A 14,164-nucleotide genomic window follows, 5' to 3' on the forward strand; every position below is an offset into this window, starting at 1 on the left:
ATACAATAAATAGCAGCTAGACTTACAGTAAACTGATTTTATCGGATCAGGCAGCAATTTTGATTGGTTGCCAGAGGTTACAGCATATAATTACTGTGTACTGACTGGTTGCTAGAGGTTACAGCACTCCTTAAGGCTCACTGATTAGTTGCTAGAGGTTACAGCCCATTTCTGCTTGTTGATTGGCTGCTAGAGATTGCTGTACAGTAATACTGCTCACTGGTTGCTATAGGTTACAGCACATCTTCTCCTCAATGCAGGGGGGCATGATATACCTATGAATGCTGCTTTTATTTACATATCAATGCAGTTGGCCTCAGCTATTTACATATGCATGTCACTGCTATTTACATATGAATGCCAGTATTTACATGTAAATACAGGTCTGCAGGTGAGTCATCTGTACACAACAATAGGGCAGAGCTGGGCAGCATTAGTAGTAGCACAGGACTAAAACTTTAAGGGACAAGGGAATGTAAACTGGGATAGTTGGCAAGTATGAAGCAGCTGCTTTGGGCCCCACAACAATGACAGGGCCCAGGGCAGCTGCCCTTTTTGCCCTGCCTTAAAGACGGCCCTGAGAAGGGGTGCTTTAGGAACAGTGAATATACCACTCTTATAGAGCTGCAAAGATGCGGCTTGTAGGAATTTTTTTGACTGTCCTGCAAGCGCACCGCTCCAGTGTGAAAGCCCTCATTGGAGTGAATTGAGCGGCTCTTTCAGGGTGCTTTGCAGGCACTATTTTTAGCTCTATAGCGCCTCAGTGTGAGAGTAGCCTTAGAGCCGGTTCACACAGAGGCAGCGCGACTTGCAGCGCAACTGCCTCAGGCGACCTGCACACGACTTCAGCAGGAGCTTACAAATTTACTTCTGTATAGAAGTCAATGCAAGTCGCCTGAAGTCACCCCAAAAGTAGTATAGGAACCTTTTTCTAAGTCGGACATGACTTGTCAGACGGCTAATTCGCCTGACAAGTCGCCCCTGTGTGAACCGGCTCTTACAGGCCCTGGTATCACTTTCCTGGTGTGATCTGCACTCCATTAGTTTCATTTATTGAAATGTTGTGTTTTATAAACCCTTGTTCTAACACCGTGTGACATGAAAAATTGGAACTACCACTACTTTAAGGCTCGTATACACTATAACAAAATCAGGGGAACATTTTCGTCCAAGGAACTTTTGTACAATTTTCTGATAGTGTGTAGACAACTTTCTACAGCCGATTTTGAAATTCATTCAAAATTCATTCAAACAAGCTCCAAAATCTTTCTCGTATGGGAACAGAACAAACGATTTTAATTTCATAATTATGTCACGTGTGTCTGTATAATAGAAACTCACAACAAGATAGACTATAACAAATGTTATTAATACATTGGGGGTTATTTACGAAAGGCAAATCCACTTTGCACTGCAAGTGCACTTAGAAGAAAAGTCGCTCTAAATCTAAGGGGTAGATCTGAAATGAGGGGAAGCTCTGCTGATTTTATCATCCAATCACGTGCAGGCTAAAATGCTGTTTTTTATTTTTCTTGCATGTCCCCCTCGGATCTACAACGACTTTACTTCCAAGTGCACTTGCAGTGCAAAGTGGATTTTCCTTTAGTAAATAACCCCCATAGTCTTTAAAAACAAATAGATAATAAAATGTATATCCCTCATATATATGAGTTACATATGGACCCTACAAATCACATTCAAGGAGATGTGAGGTTGCACCCCCTACATTCAAGGAGTTCTCTGGTTTTGCAACAATTTTCGTGCAATGTCTATCATTTTTGTATGATTTTCATATGAAAAAAAACCGAAACGAAAGACTGCGTATGATAAATAACAAAAAATAAGCCGTTCTCCAGGAGAATTTAAGTACAATATTTTCTTTCCTCAGTTCCTCAGTCCTGACTTGCTGTGAAAGGAGGAAAATCCGAAGATTGTTTGCCCGATTTTCTTATAGGTGTGTACCCAACTTTAATCTCTAATTTCAGAAAATATATAGGGGGGGGGGGGGGGTTATTTAATAAAACTGGAGAGTGCCATATCTAATGCAGCTCTGCTTAGAAAAAAAAACATTCCAGGTTTTATTTCCAGGGCTTAAGACCCCTTTCACACTGGGACGCTTTGCAGGCGCTACAGCGCTAAAAATAGCGATTGCAAAGCGCCCTGAAAGAGCCGCTGCTGTGTCTCCAATGTGAAAGACCCCGAGGGCTTTCACACTGGAGCGGTGCACTGGCAGGATGCTAAAAAAAGTCCTACTAGCTCAAATTTTTGGTATCTACTCGTTTTCACATCATTGTGGCTTATGTTTTTATATTCTCATTTATTCTCTTAACAGAAAATTTTAATTTACATGCAAAAGAAAAAAGAGTGTCTTTATCCCCAAGTTTATCCCCTAAACCCCCCTTCCTACCAAAAATTTTAACTCGGAAAGTTGAAATAAGTCTCTTGGAAAATTTCCCTGAAGTGGAAATAAAAAAATAAATAAAAAAAGTCCTACTAGCAGCATCTTTGGAGCGGTGTATACACCTTCACCGCTCCTGCCCATTGAAATGAATGGGGCAGCGCGGCTATAACCCTTTTTCGTTTTAACCCTTTCTCGGTTGCTAGCAGGGGGGTAAAACCACCCTGATAGCGGCCGAATACCAAACGCTAAAACGACGGTAAAGCAGCACTAAAAATAGCGCAGTTTTACCGCGGACGCGTCAAACGGTACCGGTGCGTGAAAGGGGCCTAATTGAACAAGCTGAAGGCGGAAGCTGATTGGCTACCATGCACAGCTGCACCAGATTCTGAGTGCTCCAGTTTTAGTAAATCTACCCTATTATGTTTTGGGGTTTTTGCATAATTTTTTGGCTTAAAATGATTGTGTGCAAAAAATAAAATAAAAAATGCGAAAGCAGCTCTGGCAGTAAAAGAGTTAAATGACAGTGACTGGTTTACCACCAATACACGCTTAATTAATGTCATAGACTTCCTTATGGCTGGGTTCACACTGCTGCGGGGGGAGATCCGGATGTGATTCGCACCCGCACTGCAGTGCAAATCATATCCGATCTCCGTAGCGATGCGAGTTCAGCCATACAGATAGTATGGCTGAATTCGCATCGCTCCCGCAGCAAACTCGCACGGGACCCTTTTTTTGGTCCGCAACAGAATCGGATCGCATGGGGGTTCACACCATGCGATCCGATTCCTGTGCGAGTCGGCAGATCGCACTGCGATATGCGGGCGGATCTGGGGGTGTCATTAACATATCATTGACACTCCCAGCCGTCCGCATAGGGCAGTGTGAACTGCCGGCGGGAGTAATGCGATGCGGGAAAACGCCGCGGATTCGCGGCGTTCCCGCATCGCAGCGGTGTGAACCCGGCCTATAAGTATGTCTTAAAGATCTATATACAGATTAAAAAGAACAAAGGGAAAGAAAAGCAAAACAAAAACTAAGAAAAAAAAAAAAAAAAAAAAAAAAAAAAAGGGGGGGGGGGGGCAAACGTTTTATATTTTATATATTATGTTTTTCTGCCATCACTCTTCCATGTTTCTATTGAAAAAAGTTTTGACACTACACGTTAATACAAACAGGAAAGGGATGGGTTTTAATACCCTTTTGCAAGAAGCACTGGCGATTAGAGGGTTAATCATCCCGACGCACCAGTTAGCCTCCGGCCATGAAAGGATTAATCCCCCCCAAACAGCCGGGAGCTCCTGGTCATGCAGGGTTAATCATCTGCACACATCCGGGAGCTGCCAGCCAGTGCAGGAGTTAAGCTCACAGACATCAGCCAGCCTCTACATAAAGGGTTAATTTTGCAGCCAATAGGGTTAGCCTTTGAGCGGTCCATTGATATGTCTAAGTGAACAGCCTCTACTCCTTTAGTAAATCAATCTCTTTTGTATCAGTCGTAGGGCTTTGTGTTACTTTGTAAGTGAGCAGCGATCGGGAGCGAGCAGCAAACACCGCACATGTGCAGTATGTGAGGAGCAGAGCGTGCACGTCGATCAGGGATACAGGAGATACGCTCGCTCAGTCGTACATCCAACACCGGCTGGAGAGGGAGCTGGATATCGGAGGGGGAGAGAGAAGGAAAGACGGTGCCTGGACACACCTGACCGCAGGTAAGTCACAACGTGCGCAAGGCCCTCTGATTCCTTTTGTATTGAACTGTATTGTCTGCCTTCATTTTGTAAAACGCTGCGCAAACTGTTGGTGCTATATAAAGCCTAAATAATAATAATAACAGCAATCTTGTACTATTTATAGATTCATATATATGTTAAATATAAATCAATAATAATAATGATGATCATTATCATCATCTTATGCACCATTTATAGATTCATATACAGAGTCATATGCATGAAGCTCATGTGTCATGAAATATGCATCTATGTATGAAAAAATAAATAAAAATATATGCACATGTTTAGGTGCCATTATTATTTTGGTGCCCAATTCCTCACTGCAGACATAATTCTCCAAATCCTGGTCTATTTTCATGCTTTGGCTACATCAGGTTACTGAATGTTATGTATCATCGTTTTCTAACGGGGATGAATCGCTGCCATCCCTGAATTTTCTGGCCATTTTTCTAATACTCGGTTGCAACGGCACCTCCAATTGTGCATGCACCCCTCTGCTTCTCTGCCATAGACATCAAGCGTATGAATTGTATCAGATTCTCTACCTAGATCAGCGCTGGCACCCTCTCCTCTCCATCCTGCTGTGCTTTGCATTGGCCTTGGCCTCTGGACCAGAAATGGGGGGGGGGGGGGGGGATCCCTAGGAAAATCTAGGCTCTATGCGTGCTCCCCCTATACTTCGCGCTTAGACTGGCCTGAGGATACAGCAGACAATGTTGTCTGATGTCCGCAGCCTGCTGTGCTCACATTTTTACCAAGTCACCGCATGAACGTGACATTGCCTCCCCTGCGGGCACATACGACCCTGGCAGACCCCCGGCTTTTGTTTGGGATGACCTTAAAAAGCAGGGCTCATCCGACTTGTTATAATCAGCTTTCTGGAAATCATACATGGGGGGGGGGGGGGGGTGATTCTGTAGCATGGCACATGTAAACATTGCATTTACCTGTAAGACCTGTATGTAGATGGATGAGCCTGTACACGCTTATATCATTAATGTATAGACAAGCTGATGCCATGGAATCGTTTTCCTATACATGTCTTGATAATGAACGTTGTACGTTGGCCAACAGCACAGTTGGTGTATAATCCTGTGTTTACATCCATCGCTCCTCCTCTGCTGGATCAGCTGTGTGCGTTGAATGATCAAGAGTTTATTTTCTCCCAGTATGAGGGATAAGGTAACGTCTTTATTTTTCATGGAAACGTGTGAGGTCGGAGCTACAGCTGGGATCTCCGGTTACTCAGCATTACATTGCATGCGTGTGACTGCTTGACATTGGAAGGCAGTGGCTGAGATCTTAGTCGTCACGCGCAGTTATTAGAGAAATAGAGTCAGCGGTATACATATGCAGTTAATTGCATTGTTTGCTTGGGTTAATGGAGGCAGTTAATTGGTGACACTTTATCCTCCGAAAGGTAAATGGCACTACGGCATGATTAGCCGGACCTTTTAATGATCACGCTTGTGTGCGCTTGCACTTAAAACCAGTTTTATGCTATACAGGATTACGGCTGGACAATGCAATGACTTCTCAAGCATTGGACTCTCATTTTGGTTTTGGGTAAATTTGTGCCCTTCCCCAAGGCTGCAATCTGGAGACAATTTTGAACAAATTTTGCAAAATAAAGTTTTTATAAAAGTCAGAGGGAGGAATTTTGTCAATCTCAATAATTTTTCCCATTGCTCCTGTTATGCATCAAGAGTATCAACAAACCAGTCCTGTCCTAAGGACGCAGGGCTCCAATGGAATCGCTTGAGTTTTGGCAAAATTTGGATATTTTCCAACCAGTAAAATAGTTTTGAGTTGCGTTTTTTTTATTTTGGGGGGAATATTAAGAAGGAAAGCTGCAGCAAGCTAACAGACAATGCAACCCACGTTAATGTTCACTGCAGCCCTCAAGGCATTATTATTCCTGCCGCTCACATTAGCGGGGCACTATTTCTTCCACTGACTCCAACGATGGGGCATAATTCCTTCCACTGACAACAAAAATGGGGCAATTTTCCTCTCCATGCCACCAAGTATTTTTCCGCCCTGATACCAAGGATTGAATATTTTTTACTTCCCCTGGGTGCAGTCTGCCCCCCCCCCCCCCAAAGCTTGAAGGACAGTAAAGTGGCCCTTTCTTTAGAAAGTTTGGAGACCTCTGCTTCGAGTGTGTTTGTGTTTTTTCTCTTTTTTCTTTTTTCTTCCCTGCTGTAGATGATTTGAGTGTGTTTGTGGTTTTTCTCTTTTTATTTTATTTTTTTTTATTTGGCTAAAATTTTAATTGTTACTAAACTCACAACGTTAAACTCAGTCTGTATATGCAGTAAAGCACGCTTGTTATGCTCACTGTGGAACCTAAGGAGTTAATCACATGCATTGTGTAAAAAGGCTGTTTGATCCAGGCTTCTCTGATCCTCCCCTTCTTTCACAGGCCCCCATTCTATCTGCTGATAGAATGGAGCCTTGGGGACAAGCTGCACATGCTCCGTTTGGTGTGCATTGCTAGAGTTTTTTTTTTTTTTTTTTCTTGGGAGGGTGAATGTGATGAGCACAGGGCCAATCAGCACTGGTCCAGACAAAGGGTCAGGGGTCCTGCAGCCTCATAGGACAAAAAGGGGAGAACAAAAAATTCCTCCTACAAGCTTTAACCAGACACTGATAGAAGTCACAAGACTGCTATATACTGCTGATGAGAAGTTATTTATAGTGAATGCAGGGTCCTGGGTTTAGTAACACTTTAACCACTTACGGACCACCCACCGTCATTTTACGTCGCTATATTGAAGAGGAATATCGTTGTTAGAGCAGCAGATAGCTGCCATAACCCCAGTATCCTCTTCTTCAGCGGATGGTCCACTTTTAGATAAAAGTGGTTTCTGTGGCAGGTTCACCGCAAGATCACTTTTATCGGCGGCGGGAGAGGGACCCCCCCTCCCGCCACGCTCCGGTTCCCTCCGTCTCTTACCAGAGCCACTGGCAGCAGCAGAGGCGATCAGGTCTGCGCTCCTGTTAGACATGGAGACGAGTGAGGGGAAGATGGCCCCCACCCGTCTCCATATCATTGCAGGGCGGAAGCGACATCAAAACGTCACTTCTGCCCATAGCTCTTAAAGGGACATTTTTTTATTTTTTTTTAAATGACATTTAATTCATTTATTTTTTTGCATTTTTGTGTAAATATGAGATCTGAGGTCTTTTTGGCCTCAGATCTCACATTTAAGAGGTCCTGTCATGCTTTTTTCCCTATTACAAGGGATGTTTACATTCCTTGTAATAAGAATAAAAGTGACACAAGTTTTTTTATTTATTTATTTTTAATAATGGTGTAAAAATAAATGGTAAAATAAATAAGAAAAAAAAAATAAATAAAAGTTTTTAAACGCACCTCATCTCGCCGAGCTTGCATATAAAGCGAACGCATATAAAAAAAAAACAGTGTTCAAACCACACATGTGGGGTATCGCTGCGATCAATAGAGCGAGATCAATAATTCTAGCCTTGTCTGTAACTCAAAACATGCAACCTGCAGAATTTTTTTAAACATTGCCTATGGAAATTTTTATTGTCGCCATTCCACAAGCGGGCGCAATTTTGAAGCATAACATGTTGGATATCAATTTACTCAGCATAACATTATCTTTCACAATATAAAAAAAAATTGGGCTAACTTTACTGTTTTATTTTTTAATTCAAAAAAGTGTCTCTTTTCCAAAAAAAGTGCACTTGTAAGACTGCGGCGCAAATGCGGTGTGATAGAGTATTTGCAACGACCACCATTTTATTCTCTAGGGTGTTAGAAAAATATATAATGTTTGGGGGTTCTAAGTAATTTTCTAGCAAAAAAAACTGTTTTTAATTTGTAAACACCAAATCTCAGAAAGGGGCTCAGTCCTTAAGTGGTTACGGTAGACCGGTATGCAGTGCAGATAACTCAGACTTTTTTTCAAGATACTTTAAAGCCCCGTACACACGGGCAGAATGTCGGGAGATATTCACTGGTCTGAAAAATACCAGCTGACATTCTGCCCGTGTGTGTGTCAGCCTGGCTGACAGAAGCCGGAGGTCGGACGTGCATGCTGGAGACCAGCAGCCGTCCGGCTCCCGATCAGCACTCTCAGCCAATGCCAGAGAGCGCTGATCGGAGTGCTCCGGCAGGGGGGCCGTCCCCCTGTCACAACACAACGGCTCAGCGGGGGACATCACTAGACTGACCTCACCTGGTTAGTACAGTGGCTCCCGACCGGAGCTGTCGTTTTTTTTTTCTGTGCAACCCACGGGGCTGCATGGGAAAAAAAAACTGTAATATGTACAAGGTTTAACCACTTCAATGACCAGGCCATTTTTTGCGATACGGCACAGCGTTGCTTTAACTGATAATTGCGCGGTCGTGCGGCGCTTTACCCAAACAAACTTTACCTCCTTTTTTTTCTCCTGCAAATGGAGATTTCTTTTGGTGGTATTTGATCATCTCTGCGGTTTTTATTTTTTGCGCTATAAACAAAAGAAGAGCGACAATTTTGAAAAAACACAATATCTTTTTACTTTTTGCTATAATAAACTCTTTTTTTTTTTTTTCAATTTTCATTTTTCCCCGCAGTTTAAGCTGATATGTATTTTACATATTTTTGTTAAAACAAAATTGCAATATGCGTTTGATTTGGTTTGCGGAAAAGTTATAGTGTCTTCAAAATAGTGGATAGATTTATGGCATTTTTATTATTATTATTATTTATTTTTATTTTTTGGGGCTGCAATATTGTGGTGGACAAATTGCACACTTTTGACACATTTTTGGGACCATTGACAATTATACAGTAATCAGTGCTATAAAAATGCACCGATTACTGTATAAATGTCACTGGCGGGGAAGGGTTAACACTAGGGGGGCGATCAAGGGGTTAACTGTGTGTCCTAGGGAGTGATTCTAACTGTAGGGGGAGGGGACTCACAAGGGGAGGAGACCGATCGGTGTTCCTCTGACAGTACATGGATCCACGTCCCTGCTCTGTTACTGGCAATCACGGGTGCCCGGCGAGCATCGTGGCTGCTGAGCACGCACATCAGATGTCTGCGTAAGTCAGATTTCAGGCATCCCCTGCAACAAAAATGTAATTTTTTGAGAGATATTTTCAATAGGAACAAGTCTAAAGGGACGCAGGCCCAGCAGATTTCCTCATTAGTGCCCTGCAGCTGCACACCTGACAGTTAATTATGAAACCACTCCCATTACTCAGAACTGAGGCACATGGATTTCTTCAGAATAAAAAAGGTAGGAATTTGCAACAAAGTTTGTCCTTGCAATGTACATTGATCACCCAGAGGAGAATGTTTATTTATTTTTTCTTTCTCTACAATGGTGGAGTTACTCTTTAAACTCTCTGATCTGACCATGTTCTTGGTATCTAAATGTGAAATTAATATCTGATAAATGCTGATACAGATGGTGGTAATGCTTGTTCAGACATTTTAGCTAATGTCAGAAGCTTGTACTTCATGGACACCTTTTTGATCTTGCTGTAATGCATTATTTGAATTACAAATATTTTGGGAAACTATACAGAAATAATTTAAATCAACCAACAAGCCTCTAAAACAAGAGATCATGGTTCCATTTTTGCTTTAAGTTCCATTGGTGTTTTCTCTGAAGCGGTGGTGGTGTAGGGGAATTTCTATTAGAGGACCCTATCTGCCTGCCCTGTCCTTGTTGTATTAATACAGCATGACCAACTTGTCAGTGTGATACAAAAGGCTGTACCTTCTGTCCTAGCAGATTGTACTTGCACTGCGTGCCGCTGTTTTGTTCTTGTGCGCTCACTGTGCTCTATAACTCAATGTTCTGGGTCATTCCCTGTCCGAAGGGTAAATACCTGCTTAAATATTGTCACTTTAAAATGTTTTTCTTTGTCTGTAAGTGTAAGCTTTGCCGATCCTTGTTCATACATTGTATGCAATGGAAGTTTCAGCATATGATATGATAATTAGAGCAGCTTGCAGTACAACGCAACGCAATTTTTTTTTGTTGTTTTCTCTTAGTATGATACTGGGTTGACTAATTATCTGCAGATGTTTCTTTGTTGTGAGGTTTTTATTTTTTTATTTTATTTTAATTGCTTTTTTATCACTCCCTTTTTGTGAGATTTATTTATTCAGGAGTGTGCCAATTTTCTAGCGTTTAAGTCTTTAGGACTTCATCATATCTCTGGAAGGGTTCCTGTAAAGAACACAATAGATATAAAACAGTGTCACATATATTAAAGGGAACTAAAAAAAAAAAAATGAAATTTTCTTTTGATTTGTATCATTCTGAGTAGAACCATGGGCAGGTCCCCAGCACTCAAGGCTCCCTGGCAGACCTTGTCTAAGGCCCCTTTCACACTGGGGCGGTTTTCAGGCGCTACAGCGCTAAAAATAGCACCTGTGTAGCGCCTGAAAAAACCGACCCCTTTCACTCCAGTGTCAAAGCCGGCAAGCGGTTTTAACCCTTTTTTTGGCTGCTAGCGGGGGTTAAAACCGCCCAGCTAGCGGCCGCATACCGCCGCTGAAACGACGGTAAAGCACCACTAAATAGCGGCGCTTTACCGCCGACGCCCGCCCCGCCCCAGTGTGAAAGTGGCCTAAGTTAAATTACTTGGCAGTTGGAAGAGCGATCATTGAAATGCAGTTGTTTCCATCGGCAGCCATTGATGGTCACACTTCAATAGTGGATTTCACCACTAGATGGTGCTTCAGCTTTAATTTGCAATTTCTGAATTCTAGCTCTATGAAAATTCAGAAGAGGTGCTCAACAAATATGGAATTAACATTTTTTAAGACTATATGCTGACTGTGCTGCCCAGGCCAACCAGTTGGCTTTTATTTCCCTCTCCCTTGGAGATGCAATGCCCCCTTCCCTGCCCCATTTGATTCCATAATAAGAAAACAGATACAGATATGGCCAAAAATATATGGATATCTGACTATTGCACCTATGTGAGCTTGTCAAATGTTCAGTTACAAAACTATAGGCAATATTATGGCGTTGTTCTTCCCTTCTGTGAAGGCTTTCCACTTGGTTTTTGGAGAGTGTTTTTGGGAATATGTGCCCATCCAGCCAAAAGTTTTCCTTTGTAAAGTCAAGTATTGCTGTTAGACTAGTAGACCTGGCTCGCTCAGTTTTTGTCAGAAACCATGAACCAGACTGAGACAGAAGAACAATTAAATAACACTTGTTTATTAATAAAAAATAAATAGAGTAAGCATAGTCAAAGCATAGCCAGAGTCCAGTAACCGGATTGAGTAGTCAGCCAGGCCAGAGTTCAATAACCAGATCGGGTAATCAGCCAGGCCAGAAGTCAGGGATCCAAGTGGAGGAACATCAAGCAGGATAAGGAGCCAGAAGGGATGTCAGCAAGCCAGTCTTTAAACAGAACCGCAGGAGATGGTTTCTTGTGATGTGACCAAGGTGAAGACAGAGATAAAGTGAGCTGGACAGCTTTAAGTAGGCAGGTCAGACGAGCAGGATCAGGAACAGCTGGTAACTGTTGGGTGAGATGAGAGCTGGCAATTAACCGACAGCTGAGCAGCCAGCCCAGAGAAGGAAGGGCTAAGCCAGCCCTGACAATTTTCTAATTCATCCCAAAGGTTTTTGGTAAGGTGCCTTAAGTTCCTCCACTCCAAACTCCTTAAACCATGTCTTTTTGAAAATGGCTTTGTGCTGAAACAGAATAAGGCCTTCCCCAAACTCTTGTCTTAAGGTTGGAAGAAGATGGGTTATGCTGTAGCACTATACACCTGAATTCAATAAATTGGTGGTGTGTGTCCACATATGTTTGGCAATATAATTTTACCTACCTGTGTCCTATGGCATATGCCAGAGCTTCCAACCAGTACCAGTGTTGAGGCCTAACTACTCCCAAGACGGCATGTAAGACTTGCTCTCAACCATAGGCACTTTTCTTTTTTTTGTCTGGTCTTTGACTTTCTAAATGGACTGAACAGTATATTCATTTAATCAAGAAAATCAGCAATTGTATTAGGCAATATTTATTATATGCTGTATATTACTGGATTCCCCATGGGTTTTACAGTCATCCACATATCGAAGGACTTAAAAGAATGAAGAGCTTTGTGCTCCTTTACAGCTGAACTCCAGGCAAACCGCTAAATTCATATATAAAATATATAGTATATGGGAACTGTTTTACCCACAAAGGGATTTGTACTTTGTATTTGTCCATCCAATTCTGAGATTCACACAGCCCTGACAGGCAGAGCAGATGACCTGATATTCCTTAGCGGCCGTTCAGTAACACAGGTCTTGTCCCTCCCCCAGCCTGCGACTGGACAGTGAAAGGAGAAGCAGCACACTGATGAGCTCAACTCTCTTGTAACTCTGTTCTCTCCTCCTATCAGTATGTTCCTTTCTGGCACATGGCAACTACAGTACAACTTGCTACAACACCTCTGCTATTAGAACTATAGAAATATTTTGGTAAAGAGCTATTTGTCTATAATTTAGTTATCATCAATTATTGTAGATCAGTTAGGGCCCATTGACATCAAACCCACACCAGAACATATTTTAATGCATGTTAACATAAAGCACTGTAGATGTGTGTTGCGATCTAAAGTAAAATACACCACAACGCACATCTACAGTGCGCTCCACAGCACATACATTATAGCACACCACACCGCACAGATGCAAATGCTCTGTGTATAGCGTTGTCCTACGTTGCAAATGATCATGCATAACCAATTTTTGTGCATGTTGAGGTGGCCACTTAGCTCAATGTACCTCCATTGTGTTTTACTGCATTCTACTGTGAATGTACCCTTATAGGTATCTTAAAATAAGAGGCTGCTCTGTATATAGAGTGCAAATAAAGATCTACAAACATCTGCCAATGTCATAGATGTCCTTGGCATTTGCCTGCAAAATGGTTTCCACATCGCTGATCATTTTGGCTTGTTAATTCAGCCTGGAGTTCCATATCTTCAAGGGGGGCTACAGTGTGTTTTCTGCGAGTTTTGCTTGTATGAGATATAATTGTAACATATTTGAAATGGGATTACTTTCATATTTCTTACAGGTTGCAGTTTCACATTTCTATATACAGTTTGTCATGCTTGCTGAATATTCGTTAATTACATGGACAGCTTTCTGATTGCAATCAGATCAATAGACTTGCAGTTAGAAGAGAAGCCATTAAAACATCCCACTGCTCTTCCAAGCAGGAAGCAGAGCCTGCCTATGTAATGAATGAATATGGTTGCCTCTGTGTACATTGAAAAGCTTCTTTACATTAAAGCAGTATCAAATCCACACCAAAAATAGTAGTTTACCAATCGGTAAATTTGGTGGCTGCATTAGTTTTCTTTATTTAGCCTTTTGCCTCTATGTTCATCTAGTAATCTGATAACACACCTCCTGTATTAGCATACCCCCCCCCTCTCTGAATGAAGGAGGACAGGAGGCAGAGCAGACAGCAACCTTGTCAGTCTTGGAGGAGGGAAGTGTTAAATGGGATAACAGATTTAAATATACTAACAATTTGAAGCCAAACTCCAGCTAATTCTTTAACCACTTGCCATCCGGGCCAAATTTGACACTTCAGTCCTACATGTAATGTATCAATCCCTTTTTTTTTGTAAGAATTAGAACCCCCAAACATATATTATAATTATATCTCTGTAGCGCTGGTTCCTGATGAGCATGTGCTATATGTTTTTGAAAATTAGTATTCCTAAAACCACAGTTGGGTTTTAGGGCTAATTTTGCTAAATTATGGTTTTAATGCCAGTCTAGCTGGATTGCACTGAGTTCTCCCTGGCTGCAGGTGTCGCTGTCTCCGCCGGCAAGTGGCAGATGTTGGGTGTATTGAGTGCCATCCTTGTCTCGGAACCAGCCCAGTGGGAGTGACTTCCTGCTGTGTATTCTGGGAGGTGGTATTTAAGGTACTGCAATCACGTGCTTCGGGGTTCTGGTCCAGAAGAGATTTTCTGTCTGTTTGGTCCTGGTCCTCCTGACCAGCCCCCATGGCCTTCCTGGCAT

General features: G+C 42.2%; 1 protein-coding gene across 4 annotated transcripts in view; it reads left to right on the forward strand.

The window, feature by feature from the left end:
- The first annotated feature begins 3,954 nt into the window (after positions 1-3,954).
- Positions 3,955-14,164, forward strand: part of TIAM1 (TIAM Rac1 associated GEF 1) — a 553,722-nt gene continuing 543,512 nt past the window's right edge. For 2 of the 4 annotated variants that reach the window (XM_077480001.1, XM_077479998.1), the window contains exon 1: positions 3,955-4,113. The gene's annotated coding sequence lies outside the window, so the exon portion shown is untranslated. The remainder of the gene's footprint in view (positions 4,114-14,164) is intronic. The other 2 variants (XM_077480004.1, XM_077480000.1) reach the window with 1 other exon arrangement.

Source organism: Lithobates pipiens, unplaced genomic scaffold (assembly GCF_037356315.1).
Source record: "Lithobates pipiens isolate NorthernLeopardFrog02 unplaced genomic scaffold, aLitPip1_a1.2 Scaffold_16, whole genome shotgun sequence".
Lineage (NCBI taxonomy): Eukaryota > Metazoa > Chordata > Amphibia > Anura > Ranidae > Lithobates > Lithobates pipiens.